The sequence below is a fragment of the Phascolarctos cinereus genome, unplaced genomic scaffold (assembly GCF_003287225.1).
Source record: "Phascolarctos cinereus isolate Bilbo 61053 unplaced genomic scaffold, phaCin_HiC Scaffold_2;HRSCAF=192, whole genome shotgun sequence".
NCBI lineage: Eukaryota > Metazoa > Chordata > Mammalia > Diprotodontia > Phascolarctidae > Phascolarctos > Phascolarctos cinereus.
Genome location: NW_027555625.1, coordinates 205,377,280 through 205,400,692, shown reverse-complemented (window position 1 = coordinate 205,400,692; position 23,413 = coordinate 205,377,280). Strand labels below are relative to the sequence as shown.

The window sequence follows — 23,413 nt, the reverse complement described above, 5'->3', positions numbered from 1 at the left end:
TAAGAAATTTTTTTGGGCTTCAGACCAGTTCATATTCCCTTTTGATGTTACAGATGTGGGTTTGTTGACAATGTTGTCCTCTTCAGAATTTCTGTCTTGATCTCCACTCTTCTCATAATATGAATGTGTGGTACGTTTCTTTTTACTTTCTTTTTATTCCCTGGCCTTTAAAAAGATTGAGCTGTCCTGCTGGGGAACACAGGGCACTGACCGAAGCTTCTTGTATTGGGAGCCTAGGTCTTGGTCACTGGCTTTGTGTGCTTGGCCCTCTTATGTTGGCAATTGGAGGCTGTAGGGTTTTGGAAGCTTACCTTGTGTTGGGCTGGAATCAGCAAGGCTGAAACTTTTAGGCAATTCTAGGTTGCTTGCTTTTCCTTTCCTTTAGCTTTCTTCAGCTCCTTTTAGGTGGGTGCTGCAGGGTGTTTATCTACTTGGAGCCCCTTGCCCCCCTCATTTCTGCTAATGCCCTGGGAGATTCCTTTGCAGTAGAGTGCCGAGGCGGTTGGTGGTTTTCTGAGCTAGTTTCCACCAGTTCACCTGCCCTCACTGAGGCACTTGGAGGTTCACATGTTGGTGTTTGCCTGCTCTACCACCTGGGCTTCAGGATTTCCTCCTGGTTGACAGTTGGAGTTCTTGGGTTGTAATCAACAAGGCTGGGACTTTAGGAAGACTCAAGGTTGTTTTCTTCAGCTCCTTTCAGATGAATGCTGCAAGGTGCTTATCTGCCTGGGGCCCTTTGTGGTGCTGCTTCCCTTATTTTTGCTGAAGCACTGGGAGACCCATTTGCTGGTCTGCTGCACTGCTGTTCCCCATCTTTCTTATAGTTCAGCTGTTCCAGGGTTTTTTATTTTCTAGGGTTATATTTTCTGGGTTTTCCATGGTTGATAGGGGAGGGTGAGAGCGACTACCGTTTCTCTCCGCCATCTTGGCTTCCCAAAGCAGAAGTGCCAAACGTTTCCAATGGCATGGGACATAAACCAGAAAGACAGAGACAATTATGAAGCCCTCTCCATCATGCCTGCTCTTTTGGCAACACTTTTGGCTTCCTGCTTAGTCATTAAATCCACTGGTATTGTAAAAATTGCTAGAAGGTTTTTCTCTCTCTTTTTTTTAATTGCTGTGAATGAAGAAATGTTTATGTCATTTTGGGAAGGATGCTAAACTCCCAATGGGCATATACCTCCTACCTTATAATGTCCTTGAGGGAAGAGCCCATGTTTTCTTTATCTCTCTATCCCCCACAGAGTGGACAGCTTGCACACAGTGGGTGTCCAGCAAATGTGTATTGAATGAAAGACTTAAGGAGTGAATTAAATATAGTTCTACTTAAAGGAAACAGGAAAGAAAGTATTTGTGTGTGTGTGTGTGTGTGTGTGTGTGTGTGTGTGTGTGAGAGAGAGAGAGAGAGAGAGAGAGAGAGAGAGAGAGAGAGAGAGAGAGTTTTAAGTAGGATTTACAGTTTTGGCAACAGTCAAGCACTTGTTCTTACTTAAGAACCTCAATCTTTCAAACCACACTCAAAAATTATTAAGCATTTATTATATGCTAGGACCTGTACTAGGAAATGGGTGACATTTAGGAAGAATTTAAAGATATCACCCAGATTCCTCTGAAACCTAGTTTCACATACACTTTTTTACTAACAAAAGCAAAAGTGAGCAATATTTTGTTCTAGCTATCGTACTCCATGTTGAACAATGACTTGAAAGCCTCATGGTTAAATAATGCATTACAGTAATTCATTGCAGAAATATGACAGTAGCTCCATGGCAGCTATATTTTTAAAAGACCAAACATAGTGCAGTGCTGAGAGTATTGGGAAAGATCTAAGTTCTAATCCTGACTCTGCGCCTGTGTGGCCATGGATGACTCACTATCTAAACTTTGATTTCTGCATCTATGAAATTAGTGTGGTGAACCAAGTGATCTCTAAGGTCCCTTCTAGCTCTACAAAAAGGGTTCTTGGCCTTTTCTATGTCATGGACCCTGGTGGTTGGTGGGATCTATGGATCCCTTCTCAGAATGATAGTTTTAAAGATATAAAATAAAACATGGGATTACCAAGGAAAACAATTATATTGAATTGCAATGCTCTGTCTGGTTTTCTATCTATAGCTATGCATATATGTATATAAGCATGTATGTGTGTTTGGATATATATGTATATGTATATATGTATATATACACACACACACATATATTCTATATGTGTGTATATAACATAGACACTGGGTGTAAATATGCTTATGAATCCCAGGTTGAGCCCCTACTCTGAATCTTTGATTTTATGATCCTCCAAACCACCAATAACCAATCAATTAACACTTATATATTAAGCCCCCAATATTTGCCAAGAACTTTTGCTAGGTACTTGGTCTATGAAAACAAAAATAAAATAATCCCTGACTTTAAGGAGTTCATATTCTATTATGGGGGTGTATCATGCTTCCAGATCACTAAATAAAAGGTAGCACATGTGGGGCACTAAGAATTCTTAAAAGGAGATAGCATTTGGCCTATGCTTCAAAGGGAGTTTGGAGTTTGAGGAGGGCAAGGAAAAATGATTCCCTGGATACTGGTTTCTTGAAAGCCTTATTTGATCCCCACATCCACCTCCCATCACCTCCACCACTTATGGCTCTGGGTATATGTTACTTTCTAGAGACAGCATGGATGGCCAGAAAGGGGCCTGGTCCCTATTAGAACTAACACAATTCTAATATTAACAACACCCTGGTATAACTCATCTACTAAAAACATATACATGTATGTGTGTATATGTATGTGTGTATAAATTTATCAATATACAATGTAAATTATATACATTTATGATTTTTTAAAATGCCTCTAATTTTTTTCATGTGTTTTATCATGTTATGGTTTTCAAAGTACTTTGTCATTGTCTCATTTCACCTTTGTAATTAGATGGTGAAAATCATCCTAGTGGGTGTTACTATTCCATTTTAGAGATAAGTACACGTATAAACAGACGATGGAAGACCCAGGACTGAGTTCTTGGTCAATTCAGGCAGATCCCCAGTCAAGAAGTTGCTATTGCAGATGGCAAAAAGGAATGAGATTGCGAAAACAAAAACAAAAATGCCCCTTAGAACAGCTGCTTCTGAAAGTCTGGGGCGGCCAGGTTGCCCAAGCAGAGTGCTAGGGCACTTGGCTACCTCCAGAGCTGTTCCCACAGGAGGCATGAGCTGATCTGAAACCTCAGCAGCAGGTCCACCTCAGCTTCTGGGCACCTGGCCAATTTTTGCTCAATGTGCTTACATGCTTTATCACAGTGACTTGTGGGGACTGATCTTTCTGTGAGAGGTGTCTGGGCATGCAATTTCTCTGGCCTCTTGGCCAGCTCTCCTTTAGTGAAACAACAATGCTGTGGGATAGGAAACATATTTTGATAGTGGATCTCTGAGCTGACCCTAAAGCTTAATTCCCCACCTCAGGGCAGAGCCTGGTGCTGTTCCTGTTACCATGCTGAGTCCCACATGACTCCTGTCTAGCTTGCTTTATTTCATAATGTGAGTGTGGAATGCCTGATGGTATTATGTCCAGACCTGTAAGTTTCTGGGAATTTGTGAGCAAGTGGCATGACTGGGACAGAACGTGGGGCTAGTCAAGAGAGATTGTTAGCTGTCTTCATCAGAGAGACATTGTCAGTAAGTCAATTAGCAAGCATTTATTAGGTGCTCATTAAGAGACGGTTACTGTTCTAAATGTAGGGGTTTCAAAGAAAGGCAAATAGGATCTTTCCTCAAGAAGCATACATTCTAATAGAGGAACCAACATGTAAAGAACTAGTTGCATATAAGATACATGCAGAGTAGGTTAAATTATGTGGTGTCCTAATTTAGTAGGCATGCTGCTACAAAGGGAAGCTCAGTGACTCTTTTTGTTTTGGCTAGGCAATGGGGTTAAGTGACTTGCCCAGGGTCACATAGCTAGTAAGTGTTATGTGTCTGAGGCTGGATTTGAACTCGGGTCCTCTTGAATTCAGGGCCAGTGTTCTATCCACTGCACCACCTAGCTGTCCCTGAAGCTCAGTGATTCTTGAATCAGAGGATGTTAATATCTTAAATTCTCTGGGCCTTTCTTTTTTTTCAGTCTGTAAGTTGAAACTGTCATCTGTGGCTCCAAGAAGCTGCAGTATGGGCTAAACCAGGTTGAAGGTAACCTGAAAACTGTCAGTTAGTTAGGAGGATGTCTACCTGAAGCATCTGAAGACTTCCGCTGGTGGAATGGGCTGACACGAACAATTTGTTCCAATAGTCATGAAGGTGATTGAAGCAGTTGGTATGGAGCTCTTAGAGCGTGGTCAGACATTGAAGACTCAAAGGTCATCTACTGCATCCTGGGCCATCATCAGTCATTTTGACTCTTGTCTTGACACTGGACTTCGATGGCTCTGGAAGACAGAGTGAGGCTGATAACTGTGTGCAACTCTGCTTCATTTACATCCAGTTCACACATAAGTCAAGACATCACCCGATGATGTCCTTGGTCCATTGAGAAGCAAAGGTTGAATAACAACAATATAAATTGAAAGTAGTGTATGTGATGATCTCTCATATCTCTTCCAGCTCTAGAGCTGTGATACAATGATTGTCCTGTAGCTATACACACACAAACACACACACACACACACGCACATATATATACACATACATATACATACACATATAACATAAAATATTTACATGTATACACACACATACATTTACATATATACATAGTTCTAATGCTATCATTTTCAGCTCTCATTCTGTGCCCCCTTCTCCCATATTAATCACTAGTTTGATGTATCCTCAATATCATTGTTTGAACTAATGATTAGCACCCTGTTATCAATTTAATCAGTTAACATCAATAAACTTTTACAAAGGGGCATTTTCAGAGCATTTTGCCCAGCACTAGGTGCACTCCCCTCCTATCACCTGCTTGGTAGATGTATCATTTGGGTGTCAAGTCTTTGATAGATTGGGTCAAGCAGGTTACTCACGAAGGCTGAAATCTTCAATAGCATACTCTCATAGACTTTAATCCCTGGACTAGGGGTGGGGATCCTGGGGCCTTGAGGCCACAGGTAGTCTTCTAGGTCCTTGGGTGTGGCCTTTTGACCAAGTCCAAGTTTTACAGAACAAATCCTTTTATTAAGGAGATTTGTTCTGTGAATTTTGGATTCACTCAAAGGGCCACACTTGAGGACCTAGAGGGCCACCCCTGTCCCTGGACCTTCGGTGGCTTGTTCTTCTGATGTTTTGAAGTTCATAAGATTGTTGCCGCTTCCAATACCCTTTCATCTGAGAACATGAAAAAATAAACACAGTAGAGATCAAACAGCTTTTCTGCCATGTTCTCATTATTCCTGGTGACTGGCTCAGAGAAGGTTTGAGGTCCCTCTCTGTCTTCTCTAGGAATACAGAGTCCAGGTTTAGCAGCCAATCAAAAAGTTTCTGTTGGAATACTGTAAGTGGACAACAAAAAGTTCCTAGAATGTTTTGGACACTGCTAAACATTTTATAAATATTATCTCGTTTTATCATCACAACAACCCTGAAAGGTAAGCACTCATTATCATTCTTTTACAATTGAGGAAACTGAGACAGATAGAAATTAAATGACTTCCCCAGAGTCACACAGTATCTGAGTCTGGATTTGAACACAAGTCTTTCTGATTCCAGGGCAACTGCTTTATTAACTTTACTACCTCAGCACCATAGCAGGCTCACCAAACATTCATGTGGAGAATTGCATTATATAGAACGTACTGCATAGCAACTTTAGGAATGGACCCTTATTGAAAAGCCACCATTAACTCTTCTTTGATTTCATCCCAAGGTTTTAACTTTTTGGGTGTGTGCACCCTGTTGGGCATGTCTATATATTCCCACTTACAGCCATGCTGAAGCTGATCTGCTGGATCAGCTGGATGAATTTCAGCAAGGCTTCAAAGATCAGAAAGACATTACAATGTCAATTGAACAGGGGTTATATGAAGAGTCAGCTAAGGCAGGAAAAGCTAGGGAGGTGTCATAGGTATAGGAAGGCAGGTCCCATGGTCCTAGAGGTCATTTATAGTGAAGCAGAAGAAATCAATCAGGTTATGCTAGGACAGAGGCTCTCTATTTCCTTTAAATTCCCTGCATTGTAGATGTGTGGTTTCTCTCTCGTAGATGTGTAGCTCAAAAAAGAGCTAGAATTGAATTCCTGACTGAGAAATGGTGCTAAGTGTTTGAAACATTCTTATACATTATTTCTACTTTCCCTGCTATTTGGTGATATAATCCAGCCCCCCCCCACCCATTAAACTACCTGTTAAGGAAATGAATTTTTTTCTACTAAACAACATAGTATTTTCCCCTCGGAACAAAGGAGATCATCACATTAAAAACAAAGCAAAAAAGTTGAAAAGTACAATTCTCTCCACAGCTATAAATTTTCTACTTTCAGTCATTTAATGGTCTCCTACAAGTTCTATTATTTTGAGATTTCACAAGCAATTTCACATATAAAATATCTGTTTCTTATTTAACTTTAGTATAAAGGGTGGGGTTATATCTCGATATTAGAATATAAAACACATGAGTAAAAAACTTTATTCTCTTTACTGTTACAAGTCTAGGAAAGGAGAAACATCTTTTGGTATGTGTTTCTCTTGGGCCAGTGGGTTTCTGAACCTGAGGCATTTTCCATTAGTACACAGATAGTACACAGATAACACATAATCAATGCAAGATCTATAACCAGTCAGTCAATGGACTTTGGGCCAATTTGCTTTTTTTTTTAAGGGAAAGTAAAGATTCTTTCTAATCTATTGTCTGTTGTTGGCTTTAGTATTCTAAGAGAGGGTGAATACTACTTTTTGATTTTCCTTACATAGTAATTGGGCTAAAGGAAGCCAGAATAAAGGAATGAGATATGACTGCCTAATTCACAATGAAAGAGAGACTTAATGGTATTACATATGTTAGGGAAGGGAAAACACTATGTCCCTAGATGCAGCTAGGTGGTACGTTGGATAGACCCTTGTTTCTGGAATCAGAAAGACCTGAGTTTAAATCCTGCCACAGACCTTTGCTAATTGCATGTTTTGGGGGAAGTCATTTTATCCATTTTCCACAATTTCCACAAATGTATAATGGGGACCATAATAGCACCCACCTTGAGGAGTTGTTGTGAGGATCAAATAAGATATTTGTAAAGTGCTTAGCACGTCACCTGGCACATAGTAGGTACTATATAAATATTCATTCCCTTTCCCTTCTTTATCTCCCACTAGAGTGAGAAATAGTTGAAAAAAAATTCATTTGGAGTCAGAAGATCTGGGTTTGAATCTTGGCTCTGCCACTCATTGCCCATGTCACTTTAGTCAGCACATTACCTCATAGAGCTTTGGTTTCCTCATCCTTAAAATGGATAAAACAAACAAACAAACAAACAAACACCATAGCATAATAAGAAGTGCTGAGTATGGAGTAAAGAAGAACTCAGTTCCCATCCTGCCCCTGATATTTGCTAGCTGTGTGACCATGGAAGTCTTTGTGTAGAAGTAGGTGTTAAGCTACATCTTGAAGGCAATGAGAGATGCTATGAAGCATTGGTGAAAAGGGAGTACATTCTAGACGAGGATGATTGCTCTCAAAAATCACAAAGGAAGAAGATGGACTACCGTGTCTCAGGAAATAGAATGGGGGCAGTGATTATACTGAAGCTGAAAAGGTAGGTAGGATCCAAAAGTTAAACATTAGTTTTTTGCTTTTATCTTAGAGACAATGGAGAGTCATTGGAGGCTGTTGAGTATGAGAGTAATTTGATGAGATCTAAGCTTTATTAATACCACTTTGACACTTCTTTGAAAAATGGACTGGAGTGGCGATAGACTTCAGGTAGGGAGAACAATTATGAGGCAAGAGATAATGAGGGCTAAACTAAGGTAGTGGCTTTGTGAGAGAAAGGATAAGATGCAAGAGGTGCTGTGAAAATAGAAATCCTGAGCTTTAACAATTCACTGGATTGGTGGGATGGGGAAATGTAGGGAACTGAGGGTAACACAAAAATTAAACTTGGGAGACTAGAAGAATGATGTTTCTTAACAAAAAAGTAAGGTAGAGGAATAACTGTGTGTGTGTGTGTGTGTGTGTGTGTGTGTGTGTGTGTGTGTGTTTTGCTTGTTTGTTTTTGAGGGAAAGGTAAGGATTTCTGCTTTAGAGATGTCAAATTTAAGATCTCTCCAGGATATTTTGTTGAAAATGTCCAGCAGGCAGCTGTTGACATGAGACTGGTGCTAAGGAGGGAAAATGGGACTTGATATGTAGACCTTTGAGTCCTTTGAATAGAAATAATTAAATTGAGACAGAGACAGAGACAGAAACAGAGAGAGACAGAGACAGAGAGATGGAGAGAGACAGAGAGAAACAGAGAGATGGAGACGGGGTGGGAGGGGGAAGGAAAGACAAGGGAAAGAGTCTAGATGAAGGCTCAAAGTCAGGGGGTGTGATATGTTAAATGAGGCAGCAAAGCAGATTGAAGATTAGACAGACAAGCAGGAAGAGAACCTGGAGAAAGTACTAACACAAAAAATCAGAAAAAAAAAGGGTATTCAGAAAGACAATATAGTCAACAGTATCAAATGAGGCATATAGGTTAGGAAGAGAAGGATGAGAACTGAGAAAAATCATCAACTTTGACAATTAAGAGAATGACTGGTAACTTCAGAAAGAGCAGTTTCAGTTGATGGAGGGCTGGCAACAAAGTCAGAGAGAGCAGAAAAACCACATAACTGACCTTACTGGAAATACTACAGATATATGTTATTTACCATCAAACAGGCCCTTCCCTTCAGCAAGACAATATTATTATTATTTTTAATTATTATCCTCTATTATCATTATTATTCTCCAGTTATCATTAGTATTGTCCCTGTCTCGTTCCCTATTTTCTCTTCTTTTCTCAAATTTCCTCCCCACACCTCCCTTTCTCCTCACTTAGCTGGGAACCTTGACTTGACAAAGAAAATTGAAGCCGTTTTCCAAACTCACACGTTTGGTAATTTCTAAGGCACCTTCTGCCTCTTCATTTTATTATCTTTTCAATATTAATATCAGTAATATCAGTGCATTGATCTAGCTGACAACATCTGCACACAATATCTCTGATCCCCATAGGTGGGGTAACTTCAATTGCTCTATGTAGTGCCAAACTTGGCTGTCTGCTAAAAGATCAAGGAAAGAAGACTCCAGGGATCCTTAGGAGTATTAAAAGAATAGATTACTAAAAGGGTGGGCAGATGGGCTAACAGATCTCAAAAATGGTGCCTGAGAGTTTTATCCAACCCAGGAATCACTGAGCTTCTCCCTTATTTACATAGCAAAACAATTATGGGCTGTGAAGTCTGAAACCCTGAATCCAAAATCCAGTCTCTTTCACTTACTCCCTGTCTGACCTTAGGCAAATCACTTAATCTTTACACCTTCAGGGCTTTGGTGTCCTCACATGTAAATAAGAACAGTGGCCAAATGATCTCTAAAGTCCCTTCTAACTCATATGATCCTATGATCCTATGTACTTTGTAGTCAACATGTCCAACATTTCTGCTGTGTTCTTTCAGCTGTTGATTGATGAATCTGATGTGCTTCACTTGTTGCTGGACCACATATGATGTGCATGTCTTAAACATGCTTTTAGAAAATTTTTTCCTGATGGAGCTTAAATAGACTGTTTTAGTGGCAGATCTCAAACATCATGGGTCACTATGAAGAGCTTGCTGTGCCATATTTCAGTGGGATAACCTAGACAAAATTCCTGTCCAGTTATTGACTGGGAGGAGATCTCAGGTTTTTCTAGACTATTAACGTTTTTGGTAGATGTTAGAAGGCGGTGAAAGATGTGCAGCTTTGGCATAGAATAGCAGAAATTTCAGCTGTCATTCATCGACTATCTTATAAATAATATTGTTCATTGTTTACATTTGTCACTACTGAAGCCCTAAGCATTCTTTGAGGCCCAGCTCAAAGTTCCCACTTTCATCATCTGCTATTGTACTCCTTTTTATACCTGTACAGGAGAAATCCAGCTGGACACTCAGGTCCTTCAAGGAAAAGTTCATGTTTCATTCATCACTCCCCCTACCACATACACACACACACAAACACACACACACACACACACACACACACACACACACACAGACTAGTACAAGACTGTAAAATTAACACTCAGTAAGAACATGTTCAAAGAATGGATTTTATATCTTAATGATTTTGTTCAGGTTCAGCCCATTCAAGCATGTTTCTCACAGGGTTAGAAGAAACTGAGTATTTAGTCACAAGTAATAGGCTTAGGTGATTGAAGAAACTAAGGTAAGAGTCCTGTATAACAGATGTGGCCACTTCTAATACATGGCTAGATTTATTCTAATTAATTCTCCTAAGCCAACTATTTTTACAGCTCCATGCTATGGGAGAGAGCAAATTCTTTATCCCCAAGGATTTAGTGGCATAGATTTACACAGCTCCTTGTCACCTCTACTCATGAAGCTTTAAAAATATCCCTAGTGCTAAAGGGCTAGTAGATGTATTTTAGGTATAATTGTTTTAAAATCCTATTAGGTGAAAATCATAGCAAAACACAATGGCCAGGCAGCATCAGCAGAGTTGGAAAGAATGTTGGGGACTTTGGCAGTGGGACTCCCCAACTCTGGAGCTTCAGAGGTGGTGTTAAATCAGGCCTTGAAGGTCAAAAGCAGCTCACAGTTTATTAATAATAAAACCATTTATCAAGATATACCTTCATGTGGGTACCTTGCTCTTGTATACCTGTATTGTTATTATTATTATTATTATTATTATTATTATTTGCTTTTTGGTGAGGCAGTCAGGGTTAAGTGACTTGCCCAGGGTCATACAGCTAGTAAGTGGCAAATGTCTGAGGTCAGATTTGAACTCAGGTACTCCTGACTCCAAGGCTGGAGCTCTATCCACTGGGCCACCTAGCTGCTCCTGTGCACCTGTATTATTGCAAAAGAATCTTACCAGACCTTCCCCACTTCACTTTGTGTTTTATATCCCATCTAGGTTGATTTTCCTATAATATAATGATGATGACAATGATGATGATGATGATGATGATGATGGTGATAATGATGATGATGATATTTTGTTGTGTGTGCGTATGCAGGTATTTTAATATCATTAGAGCAAAATTGATATAAGAGTGGAAAGTTCAGTGAATTTGGAGTCACAAGGCTTATGTTTAAATCCTGGCTTTCCCCTACCATGAATAGTTCACTACATTTCTATGACCATTAGTTTTCTCTTCTGTAAAAGAGCATTAATAGACTTTTCCTACCTATGCCACTGAGTCTTTTAGAGCATCAGGAAGAGATAATGTGTATGGAGAGATTTCATATATCTAAAGTGCTCGTGCTATGTGAGCTGCTAATATAAGGCACACTTCTGCTCAAAAACATCTTAGAGGTTCTCAAGTTTTATAGGAAAAATATATTTCTCTTTAGTTTGGCATTCAAACCAACCAACATTTTCCCCAGACTGTAAATGCAGCCTCATTTACCCAGAGTTTTTACACAGATGCTTACCCTAGCTTTATTGGTCTACCCCCCATCGTCAGGATGTGTCTTGTTCGTGTTACTGCGTCATTTAAGTCATAACCAGCTCTTCCTGACTCCATCTGGGATTTTCTTGGCAAAGATACCAGAGTGGTTTGCCATTTCCTTTTCCAGCTCATTTTACAGATGAAGAAACTGAGGCAAACAGGGTTAAGTGACTAGCCCAGGGTTACACAACTGATAAATGCCTGAGGCCAGATTTGAACTCGTGGAGAGGAGGCTTTGTGATTCTAAGCACAAGTGCTTTCTCCACTGTGCCACCTAGAGGATATGTCTTCCACTATCTTATCTCTATATCTTTGTTTTTGTCACTCCTCCACCTTAGAATTCCATTCCTCTTCCTCTCCACCTGAGGACTAGCTCAAAATCCACTTTCTCAATGATGCTGTTTCTTAAACACACCAGAGGAGAATGATTATTCACTTCTCTGGTTTCTGTAGCACTTATGTTTTGTGACATCTATGAACACAGTACCATATATTTAGCCCTAGAGGGTACCTTAGGAGTCAACTAGTCCAACCTCTTCATTTTACAGATGAGGAAACTGAGAAAAATTAAATAACTAACCCAAAGCCATAAAAGTAATTAATGTCAGAGGCAAGACTTGAACCCAAGTTCTATGACTCCAAACCCAGCTCTCTTTCCACTATAACACACTGACCAGGGTTGGTATCTACTGGCCTGAAATTAAAGTCATTTGTGCACATGGAAAGGACCTCAATAGCTAGCGACTGCATCAGTGCCATGCACAGGAATTTACTTTAGAAATATTAGTGACTATTGAAATGAAATGAGTGTCATGTGCATACAGACCTAGAAATGGTGAGTCATTGGAAGCATCAGTCCCCAAATGAACTGAATGGTGGTCTTGGCTTCTTTCTGGTCCCATGTTGTCTACTGGCTTCGTCAGGCAAACTTGGCAAAGCACTTTTCAAAGAACATGGGTTATTGTCAATCATGGACTTGAATCATATCCATTGTAGCCTTGGGGAGGATTCTGGGGTTCTAGGAAGATTTTGCTTTTGCCTGGAGAATTTTAGCTTCTGAATAATAAAAATGGAAATATTATAATATAACTTTGTAATGATAGGATAGATTTTCTTGATTTCCATAAAAAGAGTCTGGGCCATATTAAAAAATAAAAACGAGCTTTAGACCCACAGGCTTTCTATGTACAGTGCTCTCCAGGAATCCAGAGGGAGGTGGGCACAGACTGCAGAGCGAAATTCAAGAGCAAATCTATGGGAACTATTTTTTCCTTTACCCCTTAGCATTTTTCTGTAAAAAGCTGTGGAAAATAAAGCCTTGAGCACGTGATAAAGAAATGTCCTTGTACATTCTGGAAAGCAGCTTGGAGTTATTAGAAAAAGGAAACTGACATGCCCAAACCTTTTGGCTTCAAGATCCCACTACTAGGCAAATACTCTTAGGAGATCAGTAACAAAAAAAGTCCCTATACATCCCAAAAGATTTATAAAAATCATTTTTAGTAGCAAAAATGAAAATAAAGTAGCTCTCTATTCAGCTGGTGAATGGTTAAGCAAGTTGTCATATACAAATGCAATAGGATATTATTTCATTTTAAGAAATGATGAATATAAAGAGTTCATGGAAGCTTAGGAAAACTTAGAAGACAATTCCTGTGAAGTGAAACTAGAAGAACCAGAAAAAGAATATTCAAAATGACTCTTACAATGCAAATAAATAAGACAAGAACAAACAATCCTAAGCAAATGCTATGAAAGTATATTGAATAAACTTGGCCACAAAGAAGATGCATGATGTGGCAAATCTCCCCATTTCTTTGAAGAAGTTGGAAGACTGTGGGTCTGGAATAGTGCATATACAGATATTTTACATATTCATCAGTTTTGTAACTATTTTATTTTCCTTTTTATTCTTTGTTATTAAAGGGCAGCCAGGTGGCTCAGTTGATAGAGTGTTGGGTCTGCAGTCATGGAAGATCAGAGTTCAAAACTGACCTCAGACCCTTACTAGCTATGTGACCCTGGGAAAGTCACTTTGCCTCTGTTTACCTCTCTTTCGTCATCTAAAAAATGGGGATAATAATAGCTCTTAACTCCCAGAGTTGTTGCAAGGATTAAATGAGATGATATGTGTTAGGCAATTAACACTATGTCTGATACAGTATAGGTACTCTATAAATACATATTCCCATTCTCTTTCCTACACCGCCCCCCCCAACTTGATCTCTGAGGTAGAAAAGAAATGCATTGGGTAATGTAGGTGATATAAAAACAGAAAAGAAAATTTTAAAAGCAAAACAAAGATGAATAACCTTATATTTAAGGCAGGCAAAACAAACAAAAAACACTTTCGAGGAAAAAAAAATCTAAGTACAGTTAGTTTGTGCACATATTTTAATGATCAAATATCTGGTCTTCTCTTGCTCCTCCCCCTCTCAAATTTCCCCTCTTAACCTTAAGCAAATGTTAAGTACAATTGCTAAGTCTTCTTCTTGGCTTCATCCATTGTTATCTAAAACTCTCAGAGAATCTTTATTTAAGGAAAGTATGATCCAACTTAGGGAACATGCACTAACTGGTGTTTTTGTACACATGGAAAAGGGGAATGCATTTATTAACATGCATTACTCTATAAACAAACTAGAGATATAAATAGAGAGAAATCAATGTAGACCCAAATATGTTACTAAAAGATTTCAGCTCCTCTTGTTTGTTATTTTCTTAAAGGAATTTGCTGAAGCACTGTCTTGCTTGTATCACATTACTTATGAAAAATAATGATGGACCTATGAAAAAGAAATCATGATGTAGATTTGGGAATGAAGACTGAGCCTTTGTGACATGGATGAATTAGTTTTTGGAATGCCCATTTAGGGTTTGGGGTTGATTTGATTTATTTATTCAGATAGTTAAAGAAAAATTAAAGCATGTTTGACCAAGTCACTCCCCAACTGCAACAGCACCCGTCATTCTCCATTACCCTTAGACTGACATACTTACTCCTTAGGTTGACATTTACAGCTCTTCGTCATGTAGCTCATACCTACCTTTTCATAATGTCTTCAACATTACTCTATTCCAGGCCCACTTCATTGCCTTCTTGCTCTTGCTTACGTATGAAATCTTTTTCTGTGCCTTTGCATAGGCTTAGAATCTACCATCCCAAGAAATGTATCCTTTCTCATAGCTTACTTTTATATTCCTTAGCTTCCTCAAATGCCAAAACCTATAGAAGATATTCCTCAGTTGCTGTTGTTACTAATGCTTCTTCTACCACAAACAAATATACTTTATATTTAATTAGCATCATAGATTTAAAGCTTGAAGACACAATTGGAACTACCTAATCCAAACTCCCATTTCACAGATGAAGACTGAGACCCATAGAAATTAAGTGACTTATCCAATGTCATATACTTAGGAAATGGCAGAGTTAGGATTTCAGATAAGTTCCTATAATTCCGAATTCAATGTTCTTCTCACTGAACCATTTTGCATACCATTTATTCTTAAGACTCTACATTTATTTCTAAACACAATCAATAATGTCCTCGCATTTTTTCTAGGTTGCTTTCTTAGAGTTCTCCAAAAACCCACCGTGGGATAAAGTATATTTTCCTTACTAGTAGAGTGAGGTCCATTGGTCAGACATGCATGGATGAAAAGGATATGAATATTTTTTTCACAGACACATACAAATTAAATGCAGATGTATTAACTATGCTCCTTTTTATTGAGAGTATCATGAGTGAAAGAGTGGCTATGATTGGGTGAGATTAAGCAGAGAAGGCTTTATGAAGGATGTGAGCATTGAAAAAGGGAATAGAGATGAGCAGAGGTGAATGGGTAGAGAACTCAATACAGATTCTGTGGACCATACAAACTAGCAGGAAGTAGGGCTATAAAAAGGGAAGGGAAGAAACATTAGAATATTGGTTTAGCTGAAGCCCAGTCTCTGACTGACAGAGCTAAACAGACTCAGCTTTGAGGAACAGGTGTTCTTGTCAGTGCTATTTCACGTGACAGAAGGAATTATTAAGTGAAGGAGCTCATCCGTACGGTTTCTGTTTTGGACCTGTTGGCTAACCCTTTTGTAAAAGTTTGCCTCTTAGGGACACATTAGACACTCAGGAAACCAAGGATTCTACATTTCGGAAAAACAAGCATCTGTACATTGGACTCTGTGTAACACAGATTCAGAGTGATCACAACAAAAGATCAGGACCAAGCTGAAGGACGCTGATGGAACTACTGATCCAGATCACTGAAGGATATTGAATGCAAAGGATACTGTGGATTGAATTCCCTCAAACGTTCTACTGAGGTTCCACCTAATAGACATTATTGTTATCAGCAACGGGAAATAGCAATCCAGAATTTGTTAAATACCTATGATGTACCTGGTGCTGGGTTAGAAACTGGGGAGAAAGGCAAAGACAAAAATTAAACCTGTCCTTGACCTCAGGGAATTTACTGACTATCTGGAAAGACAACATGAATGTCTACAACACCATGTATGTAATATATTGCTATGAAAATTATTTGTATCTAACTTTGGTGTACGTATATGTGCGTGTACATGTGTATGTATGTATGTATGTATATGTACATACATATATACATACATACATACATACATACATATATACATACATACACATGTATATATACCTTGACAGAGAAATGATAGATTTAGGGTACAGAATGAGAGAAAAATGAGAGAAATGTGTACATACATATGTACACTATTGTATTCAGAGAAGTATCTATACACACATGTGTATATATGTGTGTATTTACACTCAAGTATATATTATTTATTATATAATATATACACAAATAAATATACACATAAATATATAAATATATAAGTAAATATCTGTGTGTGTATATATATATATGTATGTATACATGTATTATGCATATATATAATATATATATGCCTCATTCTCTACCCTAAATTGATCAACTCTCTATCAATATGTGAATAGTATATTTGTCATCTATGCTCTGGAATAATAAATTATCAATGCAATGATATATTTTATATAGTTCTTATAGCTTTCCAAGTCTCTCTGATAAAGATTGCAATTCTAGGATATAAAAGGAAAATATTTAAATTCACAAGGACAAAGTCCATTCCTCAATTGATAAACGATCTAAAGATATGAACATGGAATTCTCAAAGGAAGAAACCCAGATTATGTGTAGCTAATTTTTCAAAAATGTTCCAAATCTTCACTCACTAGAGAATTTCAAATTAAAATAATTCTGAGATTCTGCTTATCACAATGACAAAGGTGGCAAAAAATAAAAAAATAGAAAATGGAAAATGTTGGAGGGTCTGTGGGAAAAGGAACATTGATGCACTTTTTGTAAACCTATGAATGGGTATAATTATTTTGAAAAGAAATTTGTAATTATACATACAAAAATTACTAGATGCTAAGTGCCTTTTAACCTAGCTATACTACTAGTAGGCCTATACCCAAAAGTCATCAAAGAAATAAGAAAAGATCCTATAAGTAAATATATATACACATATATGCATACATATGCATATATACACACATACACACATATACATATATACACAGACACATTTTATATATACATATACATACACATATATATACATACATATATACACACATGTGTGTATATATGTATATGTGTATATGCATATATATGTATATATACACGCATACATATATACATGCATACACACATGTGTATATGTACATATGTATGTATATACATACATATATATACATATATATACATATAAATATATATATATATATATATATAAAATTTGTGTCAGCTCTTTTTGTGCTGGCAAAAAACTGGGAAACAAAGGGAATTCCTATCAACTGAAGAATGGCTGAATAAGTTATGGTATGAGAATGTGATGGAGTAATACCATAAGAAATGAGGAAATGAATAATTTTAAAGAGACTTGGAAAAACTTATATGAACGAATAGTGAAATAAGCGGGACCAGAAGAAAAATGCTACAACATCAATTATTACAAAATTGAACAATTTTGAATTTTTAAATAACTTGAAAAAGTAAAATTAGTACAACCAGGAAAACAATTTATACAATTTAAAAAAAAAAAAGTCTTAAAACAGCTAGACAACCAGTGAGATTCTTTGGACTTTTAATCTACATTCTTCATGAAATGCAAATACAAAGTATTTTTGATTGCGTTGGGAAGAAGGTACTAGCAAGAGTTGAGGCTCAAGAAAGGTCTTGTTTAGGACTGAGTACTTTGGATGAGCTGTGAAGGAAGCAAGGGATTATAAAAGGCAGATGTAAGGAGGGAGGGCATTCCAGGCATGGTTATAGCCTGTTCAAAAGCACAGAAATTGGTGGTGGGAACTCATGCATAAGGAACATCAAGAAGGCTGCTTTAGTGGTCAAATAGTATGCATGAAAGGGAATGATGTGAAGGCTGCTGGCAAAGGTAATTTTGAGCTAGATGGCCAAGAGAAGATCTTGACTTGTAGAAATGATACTGTACAGTAGGGATAAGGATTGGACCTGTGATTTCATTGATATAAGGAACTCAGAAAAGGAAACTCTCTTCAACAATACTGATCAACACATTCTCTGTAATTTATAGTCAAATATAGTTACCATGGAGCGCTAAGAGATTATGTGATTTGCCCAGGTTAAACAGTCAATATATGTCAGAGACAGGACTTGAACCCAGGACCTCCTGATTCTGAGGGCAAGTTTTTATCAACTATGCCACGCTACCTTTCATAAATAAATATCTATAGAGTAAATATATTCAAGCAATAATGGTAATAATATCATCATCATCATCATTAACAACAACAATAATAAGCATTTAATTGTTCTTTGAGGTATAGGAAGCACTTTATAAATATGATCTCATTTTATCCTCACAACATTTTCCCTCTGAGGGGGTGCAAGAGAGATAGCTAGACATACAGACAATGGCATAGAATGTCAGCTATGGAAGGGAACTTAGAGATCAGCTAGTCCGATCCTTAATTTTACATATGGAGAAACTGAGGCTCAGGGAGTGGAAATGGCATGCTCAAGTTCACACAACTAATTTGTGATATGATGAAAACAGGGCTACATATGGACGCAGGAAACTTGGGTTTGGATCGTGGCTTTAGCACCTATTGGATCTGTCATTTCTTCTTTGTGTTTCTTTGAAGCAGCAACATGACATGGTAGAGTTTAGGAGTCAGGAAAACCTACATTTAAATGCTGCCTCTGCAACTTAACAGTTTTGTGACCTTGGGCAAGTCAATTAAAATTTCAGAGCCTGTAACCTCGTATTGAAATTAGAGGGCTGGACTACATGACTACTTAGGTCCCTTCCAAATCTAAATCAGTGATCCTGATATTCATTAAGTCATAGAACCTCATATGTAAATAGACATAACAGTAATTCTTGTGCTCTTGACTTCACTGGGTATTTATGAGGAAAAACCTTTGTCACTCAAAAAGATTTCAGGAGCATGAATTGTTATTACTGCTGGTTGCAAAGCTGGAACTAGGAGGTGGGGCTCCTGACTCTCCCCCAACCAGTGAGTTTTCCTGGACTGCATTACTTCAGTCTGTCTTATCAAAATGCCTTCTTTAGGTGAATGCTTTTCAGATTATGCCCTCTGCCTTTAGAGTGAGTCGATATGAAAATCATCCATTTGGAAAGTCACAGTTACAGATACTGTCCGTGATACTCCTTGGTGACCCACATGATAGATTCCAGCCTGGGTTTGGTTTTAAGGGAAAAAAAAATATTTCTGCAGGTAAAAATGTCAAGTTTCTCTTGTCATAAAAGGAGAAAGATGCAATTTGACATGTTTCCTCTTTGGTCTTTGCTTCTTGGAAACAGCCAAATCGGTGCCCAGTCTAGTTGTAATAATCAGCTCTTTTCAGGTGCCTCATAATGACTTCATCTTCTGTTTCTGTTCCACTGGGGTCTTAAATGGTTGCGTTTTATGTGGTGCTAGGGAGCATGAAGGATGAACTGTGAGTAAAGTGCTGTGGCAACCTTTTCTGGAGTGAGATTGCTAAAGGGGCATTGTATAGTTGGGGCACCACAGCCGAACACCTCCCTCTTCTCTTGGGCTCAGTTTGAATTCAGCCAAGCATAGTGAATAGAGCACTGATCAGGAAGACCCTGGATTAAAATCCAACATCTATGTGTATCTATGTGTATCTATGTGACTGTAGGCAATCGTATTACCTATCTGGGCCTCTTCATCAATAAAACGGGGATAATAATAGCACCAATCTCACAGGGCTGTTGTGAGGATGAAATCATATGTGTAAAGTGCTTGACAAGCCTGGAGGCACCATAAGAATGCAAGTTTTTATTACTGGGTTTATTATTCATCTCATTCTCCTCTTTTTCAATGGGATTCAGATAGAAATGGTCCCAGGACAAGGTTTTGTCCTCCTATTATTCTCATATTTTTAATGTTCTGAGGATAATTTCCCATATACTTTTTGTAATTGTATAAATATCCCAGAACATGTTTTTCTTTATTATATTGATGTAAGATGGTGTTAAGGATACAATTCTAGAAATTAAATGTTTTAGGGGGGAAAAAGCTTTTGAGGTTTTTTTTTCTTTTTAGTTTGATAAAATTTCTTCCCTGAGACTCTCTTAAAAAATGTCCCATTCTGCAATGTATTTGAAGTGAATTACCATGTCATGCTGTAGGCAACATTTCAGCTGGAAAATCCTTTTTTGGAAGAACTTATTGCTGTCATGGTCATTTCTGCCACCACCTGGATCCTGTGGTTAAGTCGATGATTCGGTTTCCCATGTTTTCTTTTTGTGATAATTGATATCAGCTCTATTGGTCTATTTTCTTTCAGGAATATTTGGATATTGCACACTAATAGCATCTTCCTCTGTTTCTAACTAGAGGATGACACTAATAAGTTTTAGCAAATGTACCCTACTCTTGATGAATCCTCATAAATTGCTAACATGCTCAATAGATTCTAAGCCTACAATCAACATTGTAGAGTCAGTAACATTTGTCTCTTACCCCACCCCCTGCCTAGGTATTCAGTGTCCTTATGCTTTCTGGAGATCTAAAGTACTTTAATATCATTAGGCAGAACTGTCTTTCCCTGACCCCTGACAACTTTCATTCTCACCCTCATCATCATTCCTGCAGAGAGAACACCAAGAGCTTTCTTTATAGACTTATAAGTGGAAGAAAACATCAAAATTATCTACCCTCTAATTTTGCAGTTTAGGAAATTGAGACCTAAAGTGGTTAAATGATGTTATAGGGGTATATACATATGTAATATGTATCTAATATTATAGAGAAGGGGAGAAAAGAGAAGAAAAAGGAGGAGAGTAAGAGAGAGAGAGAGAGACAGGGAGAGAGACAGAAAACTGGAAGGGAAATTAGAGGCTATGTAGTCCAAACCCTTAATTTTAGAGATGAGGAAACTGAGACCCAGGGAAATAAAGAGACTTGCCCAATTTCACACAGGTAATAAGTAGCAAACAGAAAATCTGAACCAAGATCCTTTACCTCTTTCAACTGCACCATGCAGCCTACCAAGGGCATCTTATCTCAAAGAGGAGGAAAGCATTAGAATAAATGACTGAATTTGGATTAGCTCTCTTCCAGAAGGGGAAAAAAAAGATCTAGATTCTTTTGTTATATTTATTAGCTAGGTAACCTTGAGCAAGTTACTTTCTTCTATGATTCTGCTGTCTGCTGTGTGGAGGCAAATTTGACCTCTTGGAAGAAATGAGATTTGGATAGGACATTAGAAGCCTTCTCCTTCAACCCCTATGTGAAACAGGAATCCACTCATCCAGCTTCTACTTGAACTACCTTGAAGGTTCAAAACCCACTAAATCCTCCACCACTGAACCTCCCCACTCTCTGGTTCTGATAGGGGAGGCTTTTGACTTATATTACTGGGAAATAGACCACCATGCTCCTTCTTATAGTCTCCCTGTTAAAGGAGAGTTCTCCCTTCTCCTTCCTCCATTTCTGGCATTCCTTTGTGTGTTTCTTTCCTTCATTAGGATGCAAACTCCTTACAAGTAGAGACTATATTATTTGATTTTATATATATCCTCAGTGCTTATCATAGTTCCTGGCACATAATAAGTGCTTAACAAATGATCCATCTGCCTGCCTGCAAGCCTGTCTGTCTGCATTTTTAAGGCAGCCTATTTGACTTTTGGACAGTTCCAAGTATTGGAAAATTTTCATCATCTCAAGCCTAAATCTTCCTCCCTGCAAATTCTATCTGATAATTATATGGTAATTATGATTGGAATATGACTCTGGAAAAGTATATAATCTTTACAAAGGAAAGGATAAAAGGCTCAATATTTGAATAATATTATTAATTAGAATATTACTCTTGTAATGGTACTAATAATAATATTCACTCATATGATAAATTCCAGAAACCAGAGAGAGAATGCTTACTAGAGAACTTTTACTTTGCAGAGCAACAACGGGTGAAATAGGAATGATTGTCATGGAAATATTGAGGGCCTATGGTTTAGTGGACAGAATTCCAAACTCATTCAATAAGACTTGGGTTTGAAAAGTCTTATTTTTCTTAGTTTCATTATCCATAAAATAAAAGTAAAGGGTTGAACTTCATGATGTTTAAGTCTCTTTTCAGTTCTAAATTTGTTTTTCTAAACCTATGACATTCAATAAGTGGCCTGAACAAGAGGAATAAAAAACAAGTACAGAGTTTGGGAAACATCACAGATCTGACCCATAGAAATTATATGGGACTTCTTTAATCTAGACATCTGTTGGAATACTCTCTTTGCCAAAACTAGGCTGACTATTATACTTTGGCTATGTCTTTATGGGCATGATTTCAAAAGGTAGAAGAAGCAACAAAGGAAGTTATTCTGACTGGGCCTTATCTAGACCAACAAGAAGGAACTGGAAACTAAAACTGAGATGATGGGAACCTTGAGTTGTGGGAGGAGTGACTATCCAATCTTAGCTTTTATGGTAGTGGAAGAAAAACCTGGGCATGGCTCACTCTAGATTTAGAGAGAATGCATTTTAAATGATATTTGAAAGGCTAAAGTATGTATTTTAAAAGGATAGTTGTGAGTCCGTGGCCTAAATTTCTATTGGAGAAATCAACATAAGATGTTTGGAAAGTATTCAAGAATGAAAGCCTAAAGATCTAAATAAGACCAAAACAATTCCAGTGAGGAACAAAAGTGGGGCTGTGTAGCATCACTACCTTCCAAGCACTTTTTCTCTGTAAACCTTCAAAAACTCTTTCTGAATCATAGGCACAGAACCTGTGAGTGAGGAGTATCTAAAGCAACAAAGAACCATTGGACATAGATTTAGAATTGGAAGGGATTTTAGAGGCAATCAAATCAACACTCTAATTTGACATGTAAGGAAACTGAGGTACAACAAGGTGAAAGGAGTTATACAGTCATACAACTAATAAGTGTGTAAGACTGGTTTCCAAGTTCAACACTATATTCACTGCTCCAATTAGGCACCTGTGTAACCACAAGTCTTTACTGGCTCCCAGACAGATTTATTTTATACTTCCTTATTTACTAGGTTTATTTCTATACATTTCAGAAAGAAAACATGATAATATTATTATTAGTAGTAATTGGTTATAAATTAAATTAACATAAGATGAAAGGAGCTGGCTAGTAAAAGCAAAACAGAATAAAACTAAACAAAAACTCAAACAGCTTACATTTCTATGACACAAGATATAAAGGAACTGGCTCAAAATAATTGAGTTGAAG

At 37.8% G+C, this 23,413-nt stretch overlaps 1 protein-coding gene across 1 annotated transcript in view; it reads left to right on the top strand.

Moving 5' to 3' along the window:
- The window catches only part of CDH13 (cadherin 13), a 1,264,852-nt gene that overhangs the window by 670,069 nt on the left and 571,370 nt on the right, over nucleotides 1–23,413 (top strand). The gene's annotated exons all lie outside the window — the stretch shown is intronic.